This window comes from Pangasianodon hypophthalmus, chromosome 22 (assembly GCF_027358585.1).
Source record: "Pangasianodon hypophthalmus isolate fPanHyp1 chromosome 22, fPanHyp1.pri, whole genome shotgun sequence".
NCBI classification, from domain to species: Eukaryota; Metazoa; Chordata; class Actinopteri; order Siluriformes; family Pangasiidae; genus Pangasianodon; species Pangasianodon hypophthalmus.
The window spans coordinates 9,568,804-9,577,958 of NC_069731.1; positions in this window are offsets into that span (position 1 = coordinate 9,568,804).

Sequence of the window (9,155 nt, forward strand, 5' to 3'; positions counted from 1 at the left end):
CTGACCTTTTGTACAAGGCAGTTAACATGGTCAATATCACACCTTTGCTTACATTTAAATAGGGACCTAGAAATAGTGCAGAATCTTGAATGTTACATATTCAACATATTGAACATTTACCTGCTTTATTTTAAACATTTAAAAATTCTTAATAATAAAAAACTTCTGTTTTAAAAGAATCTATCAGGAAATACAGCTTTCACCAAATTCAGCAAAGACTTTCATGTCAATCTGGATGCCATTAAATCAACTATAAATATTCATCTGAAGAAAGTTCAAGTTATATAAACTGCCCATTTTCTTTGTGTGTGCGCACGTGTGTGTGTGCGCGTGTACATGTGACGATAATGTGTGTGATGTATCTTCCGCTACAGATTTGCCTGGTCAGCATCAGACGGCAGCTCTGGACGGTAGCTCCACTTTTCATGAAAGAACTTGGACTGCTGGAGCTCGGAGAATATTCCACACTCAGTCAGGGAGAGAAATTCTCAATAATAAATATCACACTAATAATGAATGGGCCAGCGGCTGCAGCTGTCTTGAGGGCATAATATCTAATTTCCTTCCTATGTTTCATATTCCCACTCCTTCATGTTCCTACAGTCTGTGATTAAAGTCATCGCTGCTCTCCACAGCTCTTATTTATTTTTCAAATCAGCACGTAAATCTGGGTGGCAGGCGCTTGTTACACACCAGTGTCAATAAATTATGACAGACAGACAGACAGACGGACAAATCCAGAATGCTAAGCACTTTGCCTCTGTGGGAAAACTACATGTATTTCCCTCACACAGACGCACACTTTGGTAAGAAAGGGAGAGACAAGATTACTCTGGATTCCATTTTAAGTCTAAACTTCTATCATTGCAAATTATACAATGAATCATACTATATGAAAGTTGAGGTAGCATTGGTCCCAGCAATGAACTGTTATACCAGCTGAAAGCAAAAGCACAGCATACCTTTAATGTCAAACACTAACAGAGTGTCAGCCTTCAAGTTGAACCTCTACTTTGGATCTTCTCACATAAAAAGGGCTACAGTGTAGTACCTTGAGGTTGCATAGTGATCCCACGATGGTATAGTGAAGCCACTCTAAATAAAGGTAGTATGTACAAGGCAGGTGTGTACTGAAAGAAATCGAGAAGCAGCAGAAACGAGTCTCACAGGCTCACATAAGCCTGGATGGCATGTTGAATCTCTTCCTCAATGCAACCATATGCTCACTGAATGCAAGGTAACATGATGACTTGATACCTGACATCACTACCAGTCTTCCTGAGGGGATTTTATCATGCCATCAGTACCAATAACCTTCCACTTGATCCCCACACAAAGACCAGTGACGCACATATGAAAAGAGGTGAGGCTGAGATGCATGATAGCAAACAGGAGGCAGGAATGCACTGCAGAACGTATGAATGTATTTTTCTCTTAACAAACAAATAAATAGAGCAAAAAAACTGTGGAGTCAATTTTATTGAGCTACATAAAATGTTATGCGTTTTGAAAATTCTGACAATTATTTCTTATTATCAGGGCTCTTCTTCAGTACTTCAGAGAAACAGTTTATTATCAGACCCAAGAATGAACAGCTCATTTGTAGGACACATACTACAATGTGCCAACTTATTCAACTTGACATTTCATATCGTATGATTCATTTAACATTTATTTAACATGTATCATTTATTTTCTCTTGTCATTAACAAAATGGCTTCATGCTCCTTTTGGCATTGTTGGACCAAATGAATAGAAAAGACCACCATGGCTTGGAGAACTGGAGATTGACAACTATATGTAAATGATATTATATAATGTATGTATACAAAGATCATATTAGAAAACTGTTTTCTACTTAATTATTCAAACCCTGTGTGTAACAAAGATTCAAAATGTCTTGGCTTTTCTAAAATGTAACATAAAGAAGAAAGCCGTTGTACCCTGACAGCAGAGTGAAGGAAGTACTTTAATCAGAAATAATAAATAATCTGGTCGTCTTCAGCACCCAACACAAGGCAATTTAACGCATCAGTGGTGGTTGCCTATTAATTTGTGTGGGGATCGAGAGGGGAGCCTGGGAGTGCAGATTTGAGGGACAACATGCTTGTTTTATGTATCACCCCAGCTGCAAGCAAACAACACACACACACACACACACACACACTCACAGTCTATTTTTAATTATAGCACTATTTCCCAACAATGTAAATGCTAGCATGAAAGAGGTATATTATGGTGAATTAATAAAAGGCTATGAGATAGGGGCCCATATGTGTGTGTCCTTGGGGGTGTAGCATCAATAACGGTCGCCCCCAGGCTGTTTCTGCATGGCGTCTGTGTCTGAATGTGAAATATGTGTTTGCAGTAATTGGGTACAAAGATTGTGACCCACCCTCTTCACTAGTGGTTTTATCTCTGAGTGCTTGAGCTCAGTTTGTCTGAAAGTGCAGACTTTGTCCGTGCATTCACACCTCTTTAAACCCTATTAATACTAGACTGTGCTAGAAGCGCTAAGATTGTAGAACATATAGCCAGTATTCTTTTCTGTACTTTTAGCGCAAATGTGTTAACAATGGCAAAATCACTGAGCGCTGTAGTGTGAGAAATGAAATGTTGATCTTTGGACATTTCAAAACATTACAATTATACAGTATATATATATATATATATATATATATATATATATATATATATATATATATATATATATATATATAGTATAATTGTAATGTTTATATATATATATTATTATTATTATTATTATTATTAGCCCAATATCACACTGAAAACTGAAAGGGTTTTTTTTTTTCATTTAAAACTGGAAATAAACAGAAATTTGAAACAAAGAAAGGAAGCGTTCAATATCCAGGTTACAATTTAAATTTAAGCAAACATGTTATACTGACCATGTTAATACCAAAGATTTAAATTCAGCTAAAAGGGTCAGACTCAGATTAGAAGCAAAAAGGTTAAACCAGTCATTTCAGATTTTAAAATTGGTGACTGTACATGAGAAAGTGTTAACCTGTCACTGCAAATTGTTGGGGTTTGATTTCAGTGTTATTAGCTTGCAAAAATCCAGGTACTACATACTCAAACACACAGTGTGTAGTGTAAGTGTAGTGCATGGTAAGCCATTTGAGACACCGCTGACATCTTTGTGTCTCTCCACACGTGAAATCAAATGGCGTGAGTGTTACAGGCAGTGGTTGCATAGGGGCAGATAAGACAAGCGCTCCAAAGACACACAATTCCTCTAGAATAACAAACTCTTAAAAGTCAAATGTTAACTCTGTACATTATGTACAGAGATGTAGGTGGAATAGACTCAGATGAGTCATGTGTGCTCAACCATGAATGACACATATAATTAGAGTTTTAGTACAGGGCATCCATGACACTCATCACTTAATTGTCTAGGGGAAAAGCGTGCACAATGGATGCTCATTTTCTTATCCATTTCGCTCCTTCTGCCTTTCTCTATCTCTGAAAAAAATCTTCCCTATAGTCATTTTGTCTGTTTTCCTGCAATTAATTAATGCATCCCCAGCTAGTTAACGGTAGCACTTGTTTCAGAACGCCGATAGAGGAAGGGCAAAGGGCGGCAGCGAGCCTCGTCTTTGTGGCTCCAGGCCTTCGCTTTCTCAGCCACGGCGCTCACACTATTTTTATCAGAACCCTTTTAAGGAAAGATAAATCTGATTTTATGCAAGAAAAGTCTCTTGGGTTTCAATTAACTAGAGGTCATGTTGCAGATCTACTGAAAAAAGAGGAAGAATGATGATAAAGAAGAAGACAGAGAGACAGAAGGGAGCGCTCTTTTAATTAATATGACCTAATTAAACATTTGTAAAAATGCATACGAGGCAGCAGGCGTGTTTTAAGCATGCAAGCTCGCTCTGATTGTGTGTTTACTTCATTGTGAGCCTCATGTGACCTGGCTAGAATGTTCACATGCGCTTTCAACACTGAAAACTGACTTGGAGAAAGTTTTATTTGCACTGGCCTACGGAAAACTCTGTCCTTGAAACAAAAACACAACAAATTCGTCAGTGCGAGTGTTTTTGATGTGTGTCTACAGCACTCGTTGAACACAGGGATGTAAAACAACTTGGAAGGCTTATAGCAAACAGAGTTGCTGTATTTGTAATGGTGAAAACTATTACATTGTACATGGTACACTGCATGACGTTCAAGAGGGCGTGGCCATACATCAGTAAGGGAAAAGGCATACTTAATGGCAATTGAGGAGTGTTTGGTTAGAATGGTGCTGTGTGATGTATGGCTTTGTTTCATGTATGTTGAATATTCTTTCAGCCCTTTGTTTCTCCGCATCATTCTTATCCTACCCACAGGCCATAGAGCTCAGTGCAGGTTGGAAACACTTGTATGTGTGTGTTGCACTCGCTCTGTTTGTGTGAATGTGTGATTTTTCTTTTTCACCTCCTCTTTGTGTGCAGTGTATTGTGTGTGCTTCCATTCCACAGCAAAATACTGGTTAGGGTGCCGGGTGTCCCAAAAGTCTCCATGCATAGGGGAAACTAACACTTTTTTAGCAAAATGTCTTCCAAAATTTTTCATACTTCAGATAGCCTTTAAGAAGGCCTATGACAAAAGAAGAACACATGGCTGGCTCGGGAAGCTGTCGCAAGGTTGCGATGGAAACATGGCAAGCACATCACACACGACACTGCTGCCAAACTTATTAACAAACAACCGACGTGGTGCCGGCATATATAGTCCCCTATACATGGAGACTTTTGGGACACCCTTTAGATCAGTTTATTCTCAAATATGATATTACTCCTTGTAGTTATTTTATTCTATTTTATTCTATCATATTTGTTTAAATTAGATTGATAGCGGTTGCTCTTTTTGTGTGCATGTGCATATGTCATGACATACTGGGCAAATGATAAATATACTTGACGTGACAGTGTAGATTTGACTTAACTCTTAGATATTCTTAGAGGTTCAGACAGTATTAACATCCATCACTCAAGCAGACAGCACTAAATACAGGTGTGGAAAAAAAAACATTTACTAATAATTTAACTGTAAATAAAAAGCCCAAACTGTTGACACAAAGTTGGAAACACACAATTGTCTAGAATGTCTCTGTATGCTGTAGCGTTAAGATTTGATGTGAAAGAACACGAGTGGCCTGCACAGAACCCATGACCTCAACCCCAGTGGAACACCAACTTCACACCAGGCCTTGCCGGATTTCTGTGCCCTACCTTGTGCTCTTGCTCGTGGGTGAGTGGGCACAAGTCCCCACAGCCACGGTCCAAAATCGAGTGGAGAGCTTTCCCGGAAGAATGGAGGCTGTTATAACAGCAAAGGGGGCACCAACTCCATATTATTGCCCATGGTTTTGGAATGGGATGCGCAGTGGTCAGGTACTTTTGGCCATATATTATATTTATAATTAATGTTGTATTTATAATGCATGATCTATTTACTGTGTATGTTGTATTTGTAGCTTATGTTGTATTTGTAGATTGCATTTATAGTGTACACTGTATTTATAGTCTATGGTGTATATATGTAATTTGTATTTATGTATGTTGTGGTGTATGTTGTAATTAGAGTATGTTACATTTGTGGTGTATACCGTGTTTATAGTGTATGTTGCATTTATTGCATGTTGTATTTATAGTTTATGCTGTATTTATGGTGTATGTTGTATTTATAGTTTATGCTGTATTTATGGTGTATTTTGTATTTATAGTTAATGCTGTATTTATGGTGTATGTTGTATTTATAGTTAATGCTGTATTTATGGTGTATGTTGTATTTATAGTTTATGCTGTATTTATGGTGTATGTTGTATTTATAGTTAATGCTGTATTTATGGTGTATTTATGGTGTATTTTATATTTATAGTTAATGCTTTATTTATGGTGTATTTATGGTGTATTTTATATTTATAGTTAATGCTGTATTTATGGTGTATGTTGTATTTATAGTTTATGCTGTATTTATGGTGTATGTTGTATTTATAGTTTATGCTGTATTTATGGTGTATGTTGTATTTATAGTTAATGTTGTATTTATGGTGTATGTTGTATTTATAGTTTATGCTGTATTTATGGTGTATGCTGTGTTTATATTTTATGTTGTATTTGTACTGTATGTTGTATTTATAGTTAATGTTGTATTTGTACTGTATGTTGTATTTATAGTTAATGTTGTATTTGTACTGTATGTTGTATTTATAGTTAATGTTGTATTTACACTTTACAGGGAAAGTGTGCAGCAGAGCAGTTGGCTATTCAGAGCAGGTTAAATGGATCAGTCTTCAGTTTACTAGTTTGGATGCATACTGGTAGATAGGGAATCAAGATGAGTGATACGTACCGACAGCAAATGTGTACATGCACACACACACACACCTTTGTGAGGACCTACCATTGGCATTATTATTATTGTATTTATTAATGATATTCCTACACCTACACCTAAACCTACCCTTACCCTTAACTTCGGTAATTAAAGGGAAGTGAATAGTCTCTTTTGGCTTTTTTTGGTTTAAAAAAAAAATCATTTTTGAGGACTGGGTGATCGTGTGACATTTGACACTATCCTATCATTATGAGGACATTTAGTTCTTTCTGCTCCTCACAAAGGTACATGTGTGTGTGTGTGTGTGTGTGTGTGTGTGTGTGTGTGTGTGTGTGTGTGTGCGCGTGTGCGTGTGAAAGGTTGGAATTTCCGACTCTGTGCTCCGAGCAGACTCTGTTGTGGTGTTAACATGGGTGAGGCAGCTCTTGCTAATTAGATAAGCCTTCTTTTCAGTGCTATAATCACAGGCATCTGGGTCTGGCAATTACTTAATATGAATATGATATATTAACATATTCCTGGCAGGCGCGTTAGAGAAGGCTGCTCATAGGAGACAAATTATCCAAATTAATTTCTAATTTAAAATCCTATGCCTTTTATTATAAGCTGTGGGTGCCCATCGGTATAAAAATGAAAGGAAGAAGGCAGGACCAGAGGAAGAAAGAAAGAGATAGAGAGAATGGAAGGGTGCTAAGGACGTGGATATTCAGGAAGGCTTTAATGATCTCGGCTTGTTGCTGCCTGCAAACCAAATGAATAAACAGACAAAAAGAAGAGACATAAAGAGTGAACTGTAAACATTGAGTAGTAAAGGGCTTTCCCCCAAATATCAGTTAGGCCCAGCTGCAGTTACACAGACTAACGCACATGTTCTGCTCCATTCCTTTTTGCCAGGTGTTAAAAGAAAAAATAAGATTTTTTTGGGCTGATATGAAAGTTTGAGTTTGAATCATTTTGACGATTTTCTCAGTAGAGCTTGAGGCTGTTAAAAGCGTATGCACTGTTATTGTCAATAGAGTTTAGACTGCCTAGTGTCACAACATATGGAGGCACTAAGGAGCATTAAAAGCATGCTATGAGCATCTCTAAAAATCTCTATTATAGCTAATTCTGCAGTAAACTATCTATAATAAAAATGCAAGAAAATTAACTGTGTACTCAGTTATGACTGGTTTAAATATATTTAATCTATAATTAAATGTATTCTGTAAAACCAGATGAAAGGAATCTGCCTGTAATATTCTTGGACAAACATTAGAAGAAAAAAGAAAATAAGTTCCTGGTTTTAACAGCAATCTGTAGGAGAGTGTGACACTATGTGGTGCTCTGTGAAAAAGTTTGTTATTAATTTTTGAGTACATCATGTATAGTTGGTGTGTCGAAAATGATTTGAGAGTAAGAGTATTTTGGGGTAAATTAACTGCTATTATGCTATGGTACCTGTATGTTGGACACCCCACATAAACAGATTTTTAAAAATGTGAGTAATTTATATGGTGATGCTGTAAGGATATTTTTATTTAGCTTGTTTGGAAGGAGTCTCCAGTGTTGGCACTAATGTGTTTTGTGGAGGGAAAAAATGCAATATATATGCAATATACTAATCTGGTGATGTGTCTGGAGTAAAACTGTCAAATCTATGACTGAGATACAGGTACTGTATGTTCTCTATGTAAATATTTTTATTTTGTTTAACTGTAATTCCATTTTTTTTAATTTGTGCTTAGGTTTTCTGACATATATTTTTTTTTGCTTCATATTTAATTTTTTATTAGATATATGGACAAAAGTAGGTTATGTGGACATTTGACCATCACACCCGTATGTGAGTCTTCCCCAAACTATTGGCACAAAGTTTGAAGCACACAGCTGTCTAGAATGTCTTTGTATGCTGTAGTGTTATGATTTCCCTTCACTGGAACTGAGGGACCCAAACTTGTTCCAGCATGACAATGCCCTTGTGCACAAAGTGAGCTCCATAAAGATATGATTTGCTAAGGTTGGTGTGGAAGAACTTGAGTGACCTGCTCAAAGCCCTGACCTCAACCCCATTGAACACCTTTGGGATGAACTGGAACACAGACAATGTGCCAGGCCTCCTTGCTCAGTACCCAATCCCAGTACCCATGCTCTTGTAGCTGAATGTGCAAATCCCCACAGCCACACTCCAAACTCTAGTGGAAGGCCTTTCCAGAAGAGTGGAGGTTGTTATTATAAAGGGGGACTAAATCTAGAATGGGATGTTCAACAAGCATATATGGGTGTGATTGGTCAGGTGTCCACATATGTATGTGCTTGGTCTGATTCTCTGATTCCAGACCAGGTAATGATATAGGAACTGATGCATTGCAGATTTCAGGTTCAGAGATCAAAATAAAGACTCAAAGTCAAAAGATATGGAAGATGTAGTATTCAGCTAAGCAGATTTATCAGAGGTAGAGCAAGAGGTGCAGTGTAGTATATACTAAAATAAAGTCAACACTATATAGGTAACTGCCGCCTCTGAATAAATGCGCAAATGAAAGGACATAATAGTAACAGAAGAAATACAGAATAACAGATAGAGATAAGTGAAGGAAAGAGAGCTACTGCACCTTCTTAAAATGATGTATTTTATAAAAGCAGAAGAAGATCAAGATGTGGGAGACTGAGATGGAAAATAGACTGAGAAAGTTGACAGAGTGGAGACAGAATGGTAACAGAAATGAGGGAGAGAGAGAGAGAGAGAGAGAGAGAGAGATACCAGCAGTGGTCAGTAGCATTCACCCAGTGCTAATAAAACTTTCATCAGAAACTCATATCCC